At 41.0% G+C, this 18,038-nt stretch overlaps 1 protein-coding gene across 7 annotated transcripts in view; it reads right to left on the bottom strand.

The window, feature by feature from the left end:
- LOC136430974 (fibroblast growth factor receptor 2-like) overlaps positions 1 to 18,038 on the bottom strand; it is a 76,370-nt gene that overhangs the window by 39,769 nt on the left and 18,563 nt on the right. For 5 of the 7 annotated variants that reach the window (XM_066422114.1, XM_066422115.1, XM_066422116.1 and 2 more), the window contains exon 1: positions 7,213 to 7,399. The exons of 1 other annotated variant lie outside the window; for it this stretch is intronic. The gene's annotated coding sequence lies outside the window, so the exon portion shown is untranslated. Of the gene's footprint in view, positions 1 to 7,027; positions 7,185 to 7,212; positions 7,400 to 18,038 lie in introns of those variants that run through there. One more of the 7 variants, XM_066422110.1, reaches the window with a different exon arrangement.

Here is an 18,038-nt window from a genome sequence, read left to right on the forward strand (position 1 = left end):
GATCCTATCATGACAACCAATCCTTGTACCAGGGGAAGCAACCCAAATATAACCCAGTATCCATGAATGCCAAGGCTTTCAAAAGTATATTGTTTTACATAGTTGGAGATCATTTTGTAAGACCTGTCAGATAATGAAGGTTTTATGTTGTGTTAAATCTTTCCAAGCAAAATTCATGCAAACAAAACATGCCAGAGCAGAGAGCAAAAGCATTAGAGACTTGTTTATCTTTGTGACAAAGGACAAATACGGGAACAAACAGCCCCGATCTGACTTTTGCCTAGTGGGAGATCAAGTGAGAGAAAGTCAACACGAAGACGTGTGCACTGCTACCACCACGAATAATAGCATGCAACAGGCGGGAAAGCGGATTGGTGGCCAGATATTGGGGCCAGTCGCTCATTCTCTGGGAACACAATTAGCGATCAATACTAAATGGCACCAAACCAAAAGAAATACTGTGATAGAAGACAATCAGACCAACGAACCTACTACTATTAACATTTAATCATCTTTGTCTTAACATGGCGACTCATCGCAGGTCGACAGTAGAGGAGACAATCAGACAAAAGAAGAAAGTAGATGTTCCCTTCTCTTCATGCTCTAATTCAGGCCAGCCTGGTAACACTTTTCTACCAAATTGTTGTCACTGTACAATGTCTGCTTCCCACAACAAATTTTACAAAATGGTCAAAACAGGTTCCAGCTATAAATACACAACACTCCATCTTACTGTTTTGTCTATAAAACTACACTGGCAACATCCTTATGACGGCCATGCAGAGGATGTCATTAAATGACTGATCAGTTTCCCTTCTCCCAACAAAACCTGTTGGGTTGGACATCATCACAAATTTGCATACGCAATCAGGCAACTAAATAGATTTGATGTACTGCAGCACTCACCAGGCTCTGGAGAAACTGGGTTATAACCCAGTTACATCTCCCTGGTTGTCCACATGATCAATCCGATCAGTCTGAATGGTCTCTGGTGGCAAGAACTATTTTTGCAACAACTTTAAAGTACATAACATACATATAGTTTTTCTTTCATTCTGTTATTGCATATTCTGCGGACCACTTGCCTACTCGTTTTGTTGACTGAGCTCTGATGCTAGATGTAGTACCACTATCTTCTAGGGAGAAGAGGGAAAAGATCTATAAGGGCAAAATTTGCATATACCCCAACCCTGAAGTGTTATCATTGAAGATCAACTTTGAGCGGAACTTCAAAGCTCCGTCTCAAATAAATGTGTTTTTGTTCAATGATGAATCATAGCATGCAAACACATCCTTTAAATTTGCAGTCTCACAGATCATGTTTGCTGAGCAAATCACATGGCATACTGGGAAAATTAGCTCAGTTTCTACAATCAAAGTACTGCAACTGCTAACAGTTTTATTTCAATATTTACCACCAACATTTGTCAGTAGTTCTACACTGCGACTGACCATCATGAATTGTACCTGTCCCGATCTAAGCCATCATTTTTGTCATTTCAGACAGTTTCACATCCACAGTGAGCAAACAAACATTGATATATATTTCTGCAACTTATAGAAAAATGTATAACTTGAATAGAATCTGGCCGTCTGTTTAATATTACAGAAAGATTACAAACCATTGAATACCCATTGTCAGACTAGATGCCCCAAAACTGTCAGTTTTGCTTATCAAATTTGCCAGAGATAAGACAGGAGGCACTTTCAGATGCTGTTCTATAGTTAATCAGTCTGGAGAACATTCAAAATTTACCAACGTCACAAGTTGACAACAGTATTTGCTCTCTTAATGTCAGCCTAAAACCTTTTAGAAGTCTGTAAATTTGCTCCTTCACATCTTCAGTTTGGCAAGACCAGCTAATCAAGCTGCATGTACTGCTCCAGTTCTAGTCATTGCCATATCAAAATTTTGTCTCTGCCCACTAGTTCCTAATTGTATTGGTTAATTCATGTAACATACAAGGTCATGTGTCCATAACATGTTATCATTGAAATAGACAAGCACTGACAGAATCCTTCAATGTTTACAAAGATTTCTTTGTCAGAGGTCACTGGTTGAAAGCACAATGTAAAAGCACAGTGCAACAATTCCTTGTCAATTATCCTCCATCCTCACTCCATGCCGAAGTCCAACTTGTACAAATAATGTGACAACTATTACAGACCTGAATGTGATCATAAAGTTACTTGCAGCCGTCATCATTTTTTACCCGATGCAACAAAACGATGCTCCAACAACAAAACAAGTTGGACAAAGCCTGGTGGACAGATACTATCAAACATATATTATCTATTCTTAAATGGTAGCCAACCAATGATCATGGCTGATATGGAAACTTCCACACTTGTGGCGAGCTTGGAAGGAGAAGGCAAGATTGCAAACCATTCTACTACAGCACTATCCTTGGGTTTTCCACATGTGCCCACAGATAAAGAAATATTCAGAGTTTTTGGTCCAGGAAGTTTGCACAGATGAAACCAAAAGAGTCAACAAAGTGGCAGAGATGGATGAGACCAGAGTGGCCCCTTCCTCCCCCAACAGCTGGCTCACCTCAACTGTCCTCAAAACTCATCACACATGCAGCAGCCAGATTCCTACACACCAGCCTTTCCTGAAGTTCTGGAACCAAAGTGACATTCCATATCCGTTCAGCAGCTTTATTACATTCCCTAACGTCTCCAGAATAAACAACTTTTCCATGATTTCCTATCTGTTGTTGGCAAGCTCAGTGCTACCATTTTCTCAGTTCAGAATATCTCAAGCAAAAGTGGATACAAGGTGTCCTACCAACTGTCGCGCCAATGTGAAGTAACAAAATGACGCTCTTTCAAATGCAAGTACATGTATGATGACCGGATAAATGCATGGCAATTTTCAGCACCACCCCAAACAATGCCTCTACCAGTACATGTGTAGATCTATGCAGTCAAATGAGACAGTGATAAAGTTGAAACATAAACCTACCAGCAAGAAAACCTGGGCATTCCCCTACCAAACCTACAGTCAAGGCTTAATTGAATAAAACTCTAAAGCTTTCGAATGGAAATAGGTCTCTTTGTCCCTGGTATTAAGAGGCAGCCTGGGAATGCCCCAAATAAACCTAGTCCCCGAAGGGATAGGATTTGCACTGCTGCATTCCTTCCAAAATGGCCCAGAAATAACCAAACACAAAGATACAACAAAGACACAAGCAGATTCCACAGACACCATTGTCCTGCTGTCCTACTGTCACTAAAAGCATTCCCCTAACTACCAGTGGTAACCGTCCCCAAAAACTGGTGAATACTCATTGCAAAAAGTTTCCTTTCAAATCAAATTTTCCCCAGCAATCTTAGCCCCTTCTCAATCTGCACTTTTTCTATTACATTACCCTCCCTTGAATGGCATTCCATGAAAGTTTGTCAGTGTCCTGGTGATCTACTATGGATAGAAATCCAATTAGTCCCATTCCCTGGGAAAGGGGACAAGGAATACAACCATTTGTAACTGTGTCCTAAATTGTCTGTAAAACTGGCACAATGGCAGGTCTATTCTGTTGTTGGCACCAGTAATACTGTACAAAGGCAGCAAGTTGTCTGGAAATAACTACGAAATAGTAACAGCTTGCTCTATTGGTTTTATCTGTTATGGTATTGCTTTGTTTCTTTGGGGGGGAGGGGGGGGCACATGGTTTGCTAAGGTACGGAAGATGCAAGATTTACTCCTACCATCCATGATGAATTTGCCAATGACGATTTATCACAAAAACTACAACTCAAGCCCATGATACCTAAAAAAAATATCCACAACACACTGCGCTTACATACAATAACTTTGCTAGTTTCAACTCAGTTTACAGGTGTTCCCAAGATACGTATCACCTGGCCACTTCCCTCAACAAAAGCTACACAGGACCACCAGCTGTCCTTCAGGAAGTCATTAGTAAATTGTTTGACACCTTTACTGATTATCTGCAAGGCTGAAACTCAGTTGATAAAATAAACATTGCAAAAGACAAGAATATTCAGTCTGACTTGTATGGAGGTGCCAATGTCAAAATGTACTTATTTTAATGTATAATGTTGAAATTGGAATTACAGTCATCTACAGATAGCCTGGGTACCATTCTCTGTAGTAACCGCTGGCTCAATCTTTTCACTTGCTGGTTACCCACATGGTACCCACACTAACCTTTTCTGTGTGCAAAAGGATATGCTGCCCATACTATCTTCATAACCAGGCCTTTGCATCAAATCTGAATCCACAACCTATGATTTGGCAGTTTTTTTCCAAGACTATGAATATTCTTATCATGCTCTTCCATCAGAATAAGGTAAAAGATCATGCAAACCGGAGGTAATTTTCCTGGTGCTGGTATTAATTGTCATTGTACAAAACTTTGTTTCCTAGCACAGGAAAGGTCGGCACACTGCCAGGTAACCACCCACCTCAGACCCTCATTTGCATACAACACTGCTAATCCGTCAGCTAACATGTTGCTGGTAGGCTGTGTTGTTGTGCAGCAACACAAATAAAATAAACTTTTTGTTTTTGAATATTTTGGAGGTAAATAACATACCATGTAACATTGTCAAAAACTTACATGCATATGGTAACATTTTCAACTATCATCTTTTCCTATCAGGAGATTTTGCACATGTGTGTTGTTCTGTCTCCTCTTTTGCTCATGTTTAATCAATACAGGCAACCCCCCACAGGCACCACCACAAAAAAAATTTAAATGAAATTAAAACAGATCTTTTGGATTAATAGGCTTAAAGGTGTTACAATTGTTTTAGCGGATTTGTAGCCTCTTTCTCTGAAAATGAATTTCCCTCCTCTCGTTATGATTAAAGAGACGAACTCCCACTGTTACATGAACATCCTGTTATAACAAAGAAAGCAAGAGAAAAAGAGAAGAAAAACAACATCTTCCCTTGAATACAGTAGGGGGGCATGTCCTTGTTTTTCCAGGCATTACATTTACAAAACCTTGTACAGGAAAAATCACATCTCTTCAGGAGACCTATTCTGGTGGCGGTGTTATAAAGGGGTAGACAACTTATTCTGGTCCAACCATGAGACAATTCTTATCAACCCTGCAGAACAACTCACATAAAAAATACTGCATTTGTGTGCATACAGCAACAATTTGGACACATATTTGACTACAAAAACTATTCCCACATCATAACTTAACACATTCATGTTTATCAGGATTATAGAGACCAAATTTTACATAATCAGTGCCACATGAGAGCAAGATATATCTGTTACAAATTAACTGCTGTTTTCTGTTGTGCATATCTCAAGAATTCTTGGCTGAGATCCTCTTGCAAAGATTGAGAACTCACTGCATGAAATATATGCAAAATGAATGGTGAGGTACCGAATAAGCAATTTGGTCAGGTAATGCAAAAAAATCAAGGATAAATGTTGATATAATGTTAACAGCATTCTTTAAAAGAAAAATTTTTCTACTTGCATTAACTACCAATACTCCCCAAAAAGGGCTACAATGGAACTGTATTTTTTCCAATCTCCAGTTCATTAGGTAATGATTGTCCTTTTCATTGTAAATACCTCCTTTTCACTACAAAACTAGGTGTGAAAAACCTTGTCTACATTTCTGTGGGACCTTACAGAAACAAAACAACTGTTCCCTTTTACTCATTTAGAAATATGCCAAAAACAACACTGTGTAAAGTACAGACAACTTACCACAGCCCAACCTCCAACATTCAATAAGAACAATGCCATGCAATGGCATTCAATAATTCCCATGGACTTTTTCCAAAAATTAACACTACATCTGATGCATCATAGATTCTTAGATAAAAAATCTCTCATGCTGACCTTATGTTAATTTCAAGCTACCATGTTGGTGCAAATATTCATCATGTTCAATCCTAACCTATTCTAAGAAACTCAGATTCTTTCAGAAGAAAAATTGCTTAATGGTTATTAGGCGAAAAGATCTAAAGAAAATATGCAGCCAGGCAAGACGTCCAAGCATGTCCCACACAGCCTTGCCTGGTCCCTGGTGATGCAACACTACACTTCCACTCGAACTTGACAAAACCCAGCATCGGGACCTCCACTGAGAGGCAAGAGCACTAGAGGTCAGCATTGTTTTCTGAACTCCTGTCCCGGTTTTGCCTTGGTAGAGGGGGGAAGTTGACCCCAGCGATTCAAGACCATGGGAGCAAAATTTCGTCTGAAACTCGATCGTATTTTGACACGACCGAAATGGCCGGTCAGACAATGCCGGGTGCCCCCTCCACTTTATACACTTGGGGTGTGCCGTTTCACTCGACACAGGGTCCCGTAGATTCACCAAAAATAACCCACAGTACAAAATATCGCCCGTACAAGGTTCTAGCGAGTCTGGGACAAGACAAACACGGTGTTTTCTCCACAGGAACACCAACTGGGAACCGAGAAATCGGGACACAAACTACTTCAGTTCGGACCGAACACTTCCAACAAAAGAGTCATTTATCCAGTGCAAAGTATGCTGTCATTCGTGTCAAAATACATCGTACATGAAACAAATATTCCAGACAATGCACAACTAATTTTACCACAAAATCTAGAGGAAAACTTGGTGAATGAAACTGGGCGGAGGGGAAAATCGCCTCACACAAACACACAGTTCATTTTGATTCATTTCCTAAACAAAGGGGTCATTATCTCAAGAAGTGGAGCCGAGGGGTGCACGCAACCGAATCAAAAATGGCTCCCCACAACAACACAGCGCCGCTAACCTCCAAACTTCACGTTAGCACGCCCCGATAAAGACATTCCTATACACGGAGAGTCGTGGAGACACTCTGACTGGCCGTGTTGGGAAGCAAACGGGAGCCATGGAGTGGCTCTGCTCGGATTTCTGCTAGCGGCTCGGATCCCAAAATCAAAGAGCACCCATATTTACCGCACCAAGGTCGCACACATGTTGCAAACATCCCGGACAGGAATGTAGCAAACTGATCCTCACAGACGCCACATCGAGAGATAATACCTCCTAACATCGACAACACTTACTTTTAGAGCTTCCTAGCTTGCTAAGACTGGCCGGATGGGAGCTGTAAACGCGTCCCCGAGCCCAAACTCGATCCAGAAGTGAGATGAAATCAGAAACTTCAGTGTGCCGTGGTATGCACTTGTTGCTCCCAGTAAGTACACAGACGTCTCCCCTCCACCTCCCAAGAAACGCACTCAGAACTCACCGATCCGCCCAAACACCAGCGTAACTCCACACACGAAGCCTCTGCAGAGGTCCTAGGTGCACTTTGGGAACTTTTCAGCGCAAATCCGTGGAGTAAACCGCCCGAAATCGCAGAATATTTGTACAACTCCAATCTGTGCTCGCTCTCGACCCAACTCAGAACGGGACTCGGTGGGGCTTAAGACCACGTGATCAACGCCATTCAATTTCAGCTCCTGACGTCATGAATAACATTAGCGAGATTTTGCGCGCGCCAAGACAAGCACGTTGCGCTACTCATTTAGTTGTCGGATTACTCACATCTTCCCCGTATTTCCTGCTTCATCATCAAGTGTTTGGAAAATTTTGTCTGACCCATCAAAGTATCATGATCATGGAAGCGGCGTCAGAAAGAAGGCAACATCACAACCACACAAAAAACGTCTGGAAATGATTTCTTCTGAAGAAGAAAAAGTTGCTGTCGCATTGATTGTTTTTTGGAGGCAAATGCAGGAAGGAAGTTCAGGCCCAAGTCCCTGGACTTTAAAGATCAAGGAAAACGGCAAAATATGGGGAAACAGGTGAAGCACGCTTTGGAAGCCTGTATACAAGTCAACACATGAAAGGACAGAACCCCATGTGCACAGGACACAGTAGTCTTCAAAGAAAAAGCAAGGAAACTACTTTGAAGTCTTTGATGGCATATGAAAGGCATTTCATGGAAGAGTTCTGTTCAATAGCAACCGTGAGCTGTATGGGTTAGACCATGTGTTAAGAACACAACCCAATCCTGATTTCTTCCACCACAACAGGACAGCGACCTCTACTGGAAAGTAACCTGTGTTTACCATGGTGGCAGAGGGCCAAGTTCACTCCATTCTCTGGTCTACTGAGTAAAGTTTGAGTCACGAAAGCTGCATCAAAGCAACTCATTACGGGAGTCTGCATTCCTTACAGAATTGCTCAAATAAAAGGCCACAAGAGTCATCGTCTACACACCACCTTTTCATTTTTTTTCTCCTTTTGCTTGAAGTTCCTTGAAGTCAGTTATTTTGTGTGACTATGTCCTGTGTCATTGATGGAGGAATTAAATGATTACTAATGCTTATTATATTACATTTTTGGATATGTAGTAACGTTAATACAGGGAGGGAGTTGTACTGGTTTCAAGCAAAACTATACAATCCACTATAGTTCAACTTAAAACCAGATGTAGCTAGACTCTAAAAGCAAACCACCATTTTCAATCACAAAAAAGGGATGTATTTTGACTCCCACTAGGCTTACCCATCCAAATTACTATAAGGATATTGCCACAGTACGAGGACTGGCTTCCAAGTAGATTTTTTTGTTCCAAAGTTCATTTTACTGCCGGAGCCACTACTGACCAGGTCCTGCAGGTGTGGTGAATTTTTAACTTGAGACTTATCAGTGGCTGTTTGTTCAAGTGGGTATGTTGGTCTGGTGCTGATAGGTGGAGACAGCAGCAAGAAGCTGTCCCGTATCACCTGGTAACCAGGTAACAAAAAGGCAGGACACTTTTAATCATCCCTTACGCTGTCTTATAAACACTTCTCATGTAAAAATTATCATATACTAGGTTATGATACAAGAAAGATTAATGAAACTTGAATCCCCCTCTCAAGCTGTCTGAGAGTCAGCGAGCAAACCTTTTTTTGCACCAGGAGAAAAAGAAAATCGCTTTCATGGCCATGGAAAGTTGGTACAAAGTGTAACAAATTGCTCTTATCACACAGAAGGTTTATCACCAAGGAAACATTTGATATGGATGGTGATTTATATAACTGGTGCCTTCCAAACATTTCATTGAGATAAAACACACAAGGTACAGGGTGTATGCCATTCCAGAACCTTTCCTACAATGATACAAATTTCCTATAAATGCTTACCTGTAGCAAGGGCATTAGTAAAGAGCAGGCAAGGGGTTTATCATGTCAGGAGTGAAGTGAAAGGTATGAACAAAATGGGTTGGCAAAGTACATTATGGTATTACAGTATATTACGGCATGACCAAGACTGAAAATTGCTCTTCATATCTTACATTTCTTTCTTTCTTGGGCATGTGGTGTTTGTTTCAAACGGATCAAATGCCCCACTGAGGGAGTTTCTTTTTTGTGCCTAACACAATAATGTAGGCCAGCAACTTCATGTTGGGCCAATTTATGTTGATACGGTCTTTCTGAAGACTAGAGTTCCACATTGATCCATGTCTGGACTAGTGTAGCTTTGTGTGTATCCCAACAACCCTGTTAGTCTCTCTGGCACCATATACAGGCATAGTAATGATCTCAGGTGACAGACCTGTTTACCAATGTATAGCAAAAAATTCATCTGAAGGAGGATGTGTATCAAACTGGCTCAACTTCACATCAATTTGCGCTGTTTGTTCAGCTCTGGTTTGGCCATAATGGAGACAGGAAGTTGTGGGATGGACAGCTTCCTGTGATAAAGCCACTGTACAATCCAACAGCTTCCTACATGTGGGAGGGTGCTTCCTCTGATGTACTTTCTCTTTTTATGAGGTTCTCGCTACTAGTCTTTTTCCCACGAATCAAGGCCACTGACAACTCTCAAGAGCTGCATAATCTACATTTCCCCAAGAAACTGATGACCTGTTCCACTTTCACAGATCAAAAGTGTCGCTAGATCATCTGGGGGCGCAGGCCTTCATAATTTTGTATAATTCACAGGGAAGCTAATTCATTACGTAAGTCGTAGTAAGGAGGTGAAAATTTCCTGTAAAGCGTTAGCCAGTTCATTTCACATAAAGTGTAATTGAGCCTAGACATTCCCCCTAAATCGTAGTCTGACGTCCCAATTTTTCGTAAGCCATACTTATCAAACGATGCTTTTTGGTACCACAAAGTAATAGTAGTCTTTTATAAAACAAAAACAGATATCTCACAACAATGCCAATGTAATAAGTCCAGAGATTTTGAGATAGAAAATGACAGGCAGAATATATTTAGTTATTGAATTGGATTGAAGCAAAATACATGTACATTTAATACATCGTGGAACACAACTAGGATACAGGGACCCTTTACACTCAGAAGTAACAGGAAATCGTGCTGCTCTCCCAGGGAAAAGTTTAGACAGCTGAAAGAAATCACCAAGGCAAACTCCTTCAGAAGTTGAAATTTAACTGAAAAGTGTTGGCAGACTACAGCATTTCACAAAAGACCCGGCACAACCTTTGCAGTGAAAAGAGCAACAACAGGGCGATTGCTGCCCTGTGTTTCAGCTCGTTCTCCCTTCAGGAAAAGCAAAAGGTCATACTTTGTGTACACTTGCCCTTTGTGATCTACAAATGTACTGGAGATCAAACTGGTTTCATGTTGCACATAAATCATGTCATGGAGGACTTTCCATTTCCAAGATATTCCTGTAAATTGATTATTTATCACCCATATCCAGTATGTGAAAAGTAACATTGGCATTGATTGCAAAATAAGCACAATAGTCATCAATTGAACATCAAATGGAGAAGTATACACACATCCTAAGTTCAAGTACAGGACACAGTTTTAACTGTAAGCAGCTGCCTCGTAATTTTGTACATCAAACCAAAGACTTCAAAGACAGTCCATGTCACAGAGAAGAATAAATACACACCTCAATGAAGTGCAGACTGGTTCAGGACAAAAACAACAGAGTTTAGTAACAGAAGGAGACAAGCCTGTGAGATTATTTTTGCTGGGATGGTGGCCGAACAGATGTAGCAACAGCTGGTGTGGCGGACCAGGAAGTGGCCAAAATCACCAGATTGTTAAGTAATAATGGCCACAGTTTGCCCACAGATGTGAAAACTGTGGCTTGCCCTGTGGCAATGACTTTGGCACAGGTAGCCACAAGAATAGGCAACAGCTGAGGGCATTGCACCGCCGGAATTTAAGGAGAATGTTCTTATGTTCACAATTTGAATCAGGTTAACTATCCAAAACTGAAAATAACAGTTTTTTCCATCTTTCAACAACACAATGAAACAAAAGCTTGTCAATCTTCTTTTTTGTCTCACAACTACAGAGTTGCTAACAATCACAGTTCAGATCCTTGTAGCTATAATCATTGATGCCTTAGATGTAATGTTGTAGTGACAGTAATGTATTCAGACTTCGTTTGCAGTAATTAATGGTGGAAACAGATTCTTGTTGCATCTCTACCCAGAGGCAACAGTTGAAGTGCAGTAGGGAAATGCTTTCTCCTTAGTTCCCAGGAAGGACTGCACCTGCACTGTGCTGTCACCATTCACAGCAACAGGCAGTGCTCAGGACATGGCACAGATGTTGTCATATCCCATGGTCCTCTGCAGGGAAGGGTAGATTACTTACAGCACAGCTGGCCAATAAATATTGCAGGGCAAAAAAATTATCAAGAATTCAATCTATCTAATCTCCAGGTAGTCTTGTATCTTCTTTTGTGGCATTCTGTACATGTACTAGTATATCATTCTAGTGGTGCACTTGTTTGTTTGTTTGAATATAGAAAACCTGTTGCGAAAATCCGTTGTGCTGCTATCATTGTAGTTTCATGATGCAAAACTCAAAATGGCTTGAAATGTTTTGGCAGGATAAATCGTATCATTTGTGAACACGAACACTGCGGAGGTGGTCTGGAATGGTTTGTGCTAAAACAGTTTTACACAAAAGTGGCGTGAAACCGGTTTACCTCATCGTACCTCTGGGTACGCGGGGTCATAGTTTGCGACGTCACTCTTGGTTGGCGGGGGAAAGTTTTTAGCTGTCAATCGTGGATGTTTTGGACGCGTTTTTGAATCGTAAAATCGTGCTATGGCCGCCAACTCTAATTCTAACTTGCCGGCTGAGGAAACGGCAGTCCTGATACCTATTTGGGGGAATTCAGGAGATCCAGAGAAAACTTGATGGTGTTTGTATATAGGAACCAGGATGTGTTCAAAGAAATTTCCAAGGCCATGAAGGAACGCAACTTCAACAGGACAGCAGTTCAGTGCCGTTCGAAGAAGTACAAGACTGCGGCAGAAGTACAAGACTGTGCGGGATCACAACAGACAGTGGGAGAGATCGCATTAACATGCTTTTTACTTCAGAAACGTTTAAGTCAATTATATGTAAACCGGTTAGACTCAGAGCATGGGTGCAAGTTTGCATCATGGACGCAAAGTGCAAACCATTCAGATTGTAGTCAAAATGAATCAAACCGTTTTGATTTTTGCATCATGAACAGGGCCTTATACTCCATGGCCCTGTCCCCCAAAACCATGAACAAATATGTTGTTTGGAAGGATGGGACAACTTACAATTTCAAAGAAATATGTTTTCTTACTGCATGTCTTATTTCCTTCATTTTAATTTTCACTTTCACTTCTTAATGCCACAACATTGGCGAACATTGGCACAGCCAAAGGCACAGCCATCTGGATATGTAGAAAAATCAACTGGGTCAGTAGTTCATACACACATTAGAGTTGATGCTCAAACCTAAAATTACTGGCAGCATCACTGATCGTTTCTTGTTACCCAGACGATTGTTGTTTTTTCCCTCCTGTTACCATTTGCTGGAAGTGTAGCAATGTAAACTGACCAAACATTGCGGCACAGAGGAGACTACATAGTTATGTCCTGTCCAAACAAAGCCCCAACCTCAACCCCTGGCCTTGTCTACACATGTCCATCTGTCCAAGTGTGTGGCCTGGATAACACAAAAGGAGAGAGCCCGATGACCATTAGCTAACCCAAACCAACATCCCAGCACCTAAAACATCCTGTCCTGTACCTGGAGCATGTCTGGAGAGAGTATACAACACAGGCAATTAAGTTTCAACACGTTTTCTTTTGTGTGTCTTAATGTCTTCACACCATTCCTGAAGATGTTTTCTGAGATAGGTGTCCATGCTTGACAGGTGCACCTTTAGGGGTCTCTGTTAAATAGGCTCATCATGTAAGTAATTCCTACCCACCTTTAATTGTTTTGGGAGTTACAGTGATTAAGAAAATGTGAGAACTGGTTTTGACTTCAGTAAACATTGTCAAATAAAGTTCATCCTTTGGAATGCAGAATATTTCTCAAAGTGTCCAAGTGGATTGGCCGCCAAGAAATACCCATCCACCCTCAAGAGAAACATTTGTCCATGTTTACTGACATGTCTTTTTTTGCCTTTATTCTAGTCACTTTTATCTTGAAAGGAAGCCGTCTGACACAATAAGGAAGTTTCAATCAGACCTTCCTTTATTGGCATGTTATTCACCAGTAAAACCTGGCCATTAGTGGTACCAAGGTCACATGTGATGCAGGAGGCCATTCTGTGTGGGTGGCTCTCCCTCCCTCCTGACAAACTGTACTCAAGGATACAATACTCGCCACTCATTCCACCTTATATCTACATAAAGGGGCTTTCATGGCCTTAAATTCAGAGAAACAGCAGTTACAGCTTTTTCTCAAGTAGACAGTTGAACTTGATGGTGATTGATTCCCTTCCTTGTTTGTGATTCAGCAGTTTGTAATTGTCAGTTACTTTATGTAAGCCAATATGTCTAGTATTAATGAAAATGTCAAAAGTTTTTAGGGCTCAACAAGGCAATCATACATACATTGCAAAGCAAACAAGATGCTTCTGGATTATTGTAATTGCAGCTGATTTTGTCTACTTTGAATAGAAGAAAGTGAAAACCCAGAACAGATCCTTGAACTTGTATACTAGTATCCTAGTCCTTGACCGCCGGCCAGGAAGTACACAGTTGTCAGGAAAATAGGAAGAAACTAGCACAAGGTTATGATAACTTATCTCTGGACGAGACACAACAGAATGTTAAGCTACTACAGGATGGCCCTGCACACCAGATGTGTAAACTATGAATAGTATGAAACATCTTTTACATGGCCATTCCTATTGATATTTTCCACCAAATTTCCACCACAGTTATGATTAGATACAGGAATGGCTGTGAGGCAGAGAATAGGAGAAATTGTTATATAAGCACCCACGTATTAGCTGCTGCAAGTCTATCCTGGCAGACGTCCTTGCTGAGGTGCTGTTAGACAGCTAGGAGATAGAGCGAGCTGGTACCATACGGTAAATTCCTGTTTACATGGGAGAAAACCTTGTTATCTCCCCTGCCAGAGAAAGTTCAATAAACTTGGCAGCACTGCTTGGGTGGGGAGAGACCACCACTTGCTGACCCTTTCAGGGCGCCCTGGATGGCTACAAGTCTGCAGATACACTCAGTCATACCCAAGTTCTCTGTAACAATTGAAAATTCTACACGTTACAAAGTTGACAGATTAAATACTGACTGGTGACTAATCATTTGGATGAAACGATTGGCATAATATTGCGCAGCAAGACATCAGTATACAACATTTCCCACATCTTACACCCAAGGAGGTTAAAATGGTACATCTAGCAGCTACACAGCCAAAAAAACGGACAGCAATATCTTCTAAAGCTCAATTTTCCATCTTGGTGCAGTACCCAAGTAATACAAGCCTTTATGTTGCAAAAACCAATGCAGAATTTATGTTTTACTGTGACAAATTGGATCAAGCCAGTTGCTGTCAAAGAGGTGATTTTAAGGTTATTTTCATATAATGGTTGTCTTGTAAAGAAGAGATCTTTTGCTGGGAAAGTCTTCATTCAAATGGAAGAACAATAGTTTGTTTGGAGACACCACAGCTTTTTACTCCAAACTAATTGAGGCTTGCCATCACATTTGTATATTTAGAGCATGTATGCATGCAGTCCTTTGTGCTCAACCATACATGTCGAAGTTGACCATTGCATCACTGCTACGCTTGGGGGTCTCAAGATCAAAACCTCCAATAGACTGTTTGAACAAATGCAACTAAAAATACAAAGAGCTCTTGTTATTGGAAGGGAAGGCCATCAAAAGCGCCTTGGTCTTCTGGCACACTGCCCCTCTCTTTCATTTGGTCTAATCTGTTTGTCAAAGGTTGCCAAAACAGCCAGGACCTCCCCGCACCCGTCCGTCAATCATTAAGACTCAGGTGGCTGCTGTGTCAAAGTAGCAGTCACTGTGGTCACACGTAATCTTTTTCCTACCTGAGCCTCCTTTGTTCTTCGCCTATTGTGCCACTAACGCTGGTCATGCCTCGAGGCTGCTTCTGTCACTTTACAAGTGCGAGATGGATTGCTGGGAGCGGTTTTACCATTGAACGAAACAAACTTACTCAGAGAAACCCCTGTTCAGAGTCAACTCCTGGCTAATACTCCACACAAGAGTTTTAGCATGGACCAAACTTGTCATGACAAGTGAAAGGAAACTTTGTATACACACAGCAGGCTTGTTATTCATCAGGTGCCAGCTCCAATTACTGTATGGCAGGTTTCCACGGACAAATTGTGTACCATATAAATGAAGTTGTTTTCCCTCTCTTTCACTCTGAATCATTTTTTGCTGTACTATATTTGTAGTTACTAGGTATGTACCTAAATGCATCTGGTTTCAGGTTGGGTTGGGCTGTACAGTTTTATTTGTCATCCATGAAATAATATTGACGACCTTTCCAACTACAGTGCAATAAAAGCCATAAAACACCTGACCATACCCAGCACTGATTTTGTGCACGCATCTGAAGTGGCATTTTACCCCCCTGGTGTTGATATGCAGGGCCTAACGCAAGATAAGACATGCGGGTTTACGTGTTCTAACGGTTTTTCTTCACTAAGTACCATGTGGCCGTAAAATATGGTCTTGCAGGACTCATAAGAGAAACAGTCTTTTTGCACGTTACCAGTGTTTTCCCACACCAGTGGCATGTATGTATGAATTGCTCTTCTGACCAGTCAAAAAAAATCTACAGCCATCACGTTCCTCCCCAGGTGAGCAAATAATGACCTGACGCAACTAGTACTGATGCCTCCATCCCACAGGTGTGATTCTAGCCATCAAGCAAAATCTAGGCACGCTTTTAGGGCCTGAATCTTATGCAGTTCAACCTGTAAAGTTACCAACATTTTGACTTCTATTTCACTTCTGAAAGTTTGAGTCCATGACAGTCTAATTTAAATTATAAATCTGCTCAAAATAGAAGAAAACACTGTAATATACACAATGTTTTCTTCTGTTTAAAGCAGAGTTATCATTGATTGTATCTATCATTGTGTGCGAGTCTTATTCAAGTCAAACCCATCCTCTACGGGTATAGCATCAATAGAAGAGATTATATGAGTTTAGGAAAAGTGCATTCTTTATTGTATAGGGATGATCACATTTAATTTTATGCCAGTTGAATTCCTCACACCACCCCTTGTCATTCTCTCAATTGCATTTTTGGAGCTAATAAATGTTCCACTTTGTTTGTCATGAAATTTGAAAACAGCTGAAACTGTTGGCTTAAATTATATCCACCACTTGACTGCATAATTCCCAACACAAAAAGGCCAGATGAGTTTACAGTGCAGAGAACAGTAAACTGAAGGCAATGTTGTCAAAGCAGCTTGTCAGCCAAGAAATTGTAGTTTCCTGTCAGGTTAAAGGGGGCAAGTGAGAGAAGCTGTTGACCATAACAGAACATCAAGGAGTAAGGAAGTCATTAAAAGCACTTGAAAGGATCTGATTGATTGGTGACAATTAGATGACTAGATGAAAAGCGAACTTCCTGTATTCCCAAGGAAATTATTCTACTGGGGAAGGTGAAAACCAAAGCTTTGAAATGTCACTTTAACCTCTTGTGCCCAAGTTTCTTCCCTGATCGAAAAATTTCTATGACATGTAACGTTGGGTAACATAAATTCGGGATTTTTCCGATAATGGTTGACTGAAATCAATCTAGCAGAACAATAAACCATCCTTTTTTTCTATTATTCTGTCAGTATCATGTACTATCTTTGCACTAATCATATATATGGTAGATTTTGTCTCTAGTCGTGCTGACACCATAATATTTCAACTTGAAACTACCGTCCGCCGCACGCACGATGACAGTGTTGTCGGACAGGGGGGCACATTAATTCGGGAGAGAAGACTCGTCTTGAATATCTTACCGCTAATCACATTTTATACAGCAGCTATTCGTTCCATCCTTGGCTTGAGGAGAGTGCTATGGATATAGACGTGTCCAAGTAAAAAAAATACACGAAAAAACGGCCGCACCGCACACATCAGGCCTTTGCTAACATCCCGTTTGTTGAGTGGGTTGAACGTCACTCAAAGTCGATCCCCACCGTCATGGCAACGTGTACATTATTCATGGCAAGTTAGCTGGATGCCGTAGCAATGGTTATACTACTATGTCCATGTGTTCCTTGTTGTGTTAGGAGCAAACTCTGAGGAAAATATCGTCTTCAGTCCACTATCACACGCAACATTTAGACAAAAAAGTGTTCCTCACAAACCTTTTGTCGTCTGCTTGACGACATGATTCTGGGTAACAATATGGCGGCGGGAAAATACACGTGCCGTAGGTTGTAGCAACAAAGAGGAGTTTTGATGATTGATCACACTTAGAATCCAGTTGCAGGTTAGCAAAAGAGATTGTAATAAGTTGTCTTGTAAATAATTGTGTTTAGCAGGCAGGAGATGTGACATTTGTCTTATAAACCAGCGAACAACCGTGCAGTGTGAGTCTCCCACGAAGCCCCCAGACTCTGTCAATAAGGGACGGAGAGTTTTTGACGTAGCCAACTTCTAATGCATGGTTATCGAAGCTTTTCAGGCAGTGTTCTGAATGTGTTAGTCTGTCAAGTTTGCATTTCTAGTGGTATTACTGATGTTGCATCTAGCACATATCCCTAAATACCCCGTTTTCGAAAAATCCCGAATTTAAGTACCCCACGAATTTATGTTACCCAACGTTAAATATCCTTGTGGTACATTGAAGAAGACTTCC

This window comes from Branchiostoma lanceolatum, chromosome 3 (genome assembly GCF_035083965.1).
Source record: "Branchiostoma lanceolatum isolate klBraLanc5 chromosome 3, klBraLanc5.hap2, whole genome shotgun sequence".
Classification (NCBI taxonomy): Eukaryota; Metazoa; Chordata; class Leptocardii; order Amphioxiformes; family Branchiostomatidae; genus Branchiostoma; species Branchiostoma lanceolatum.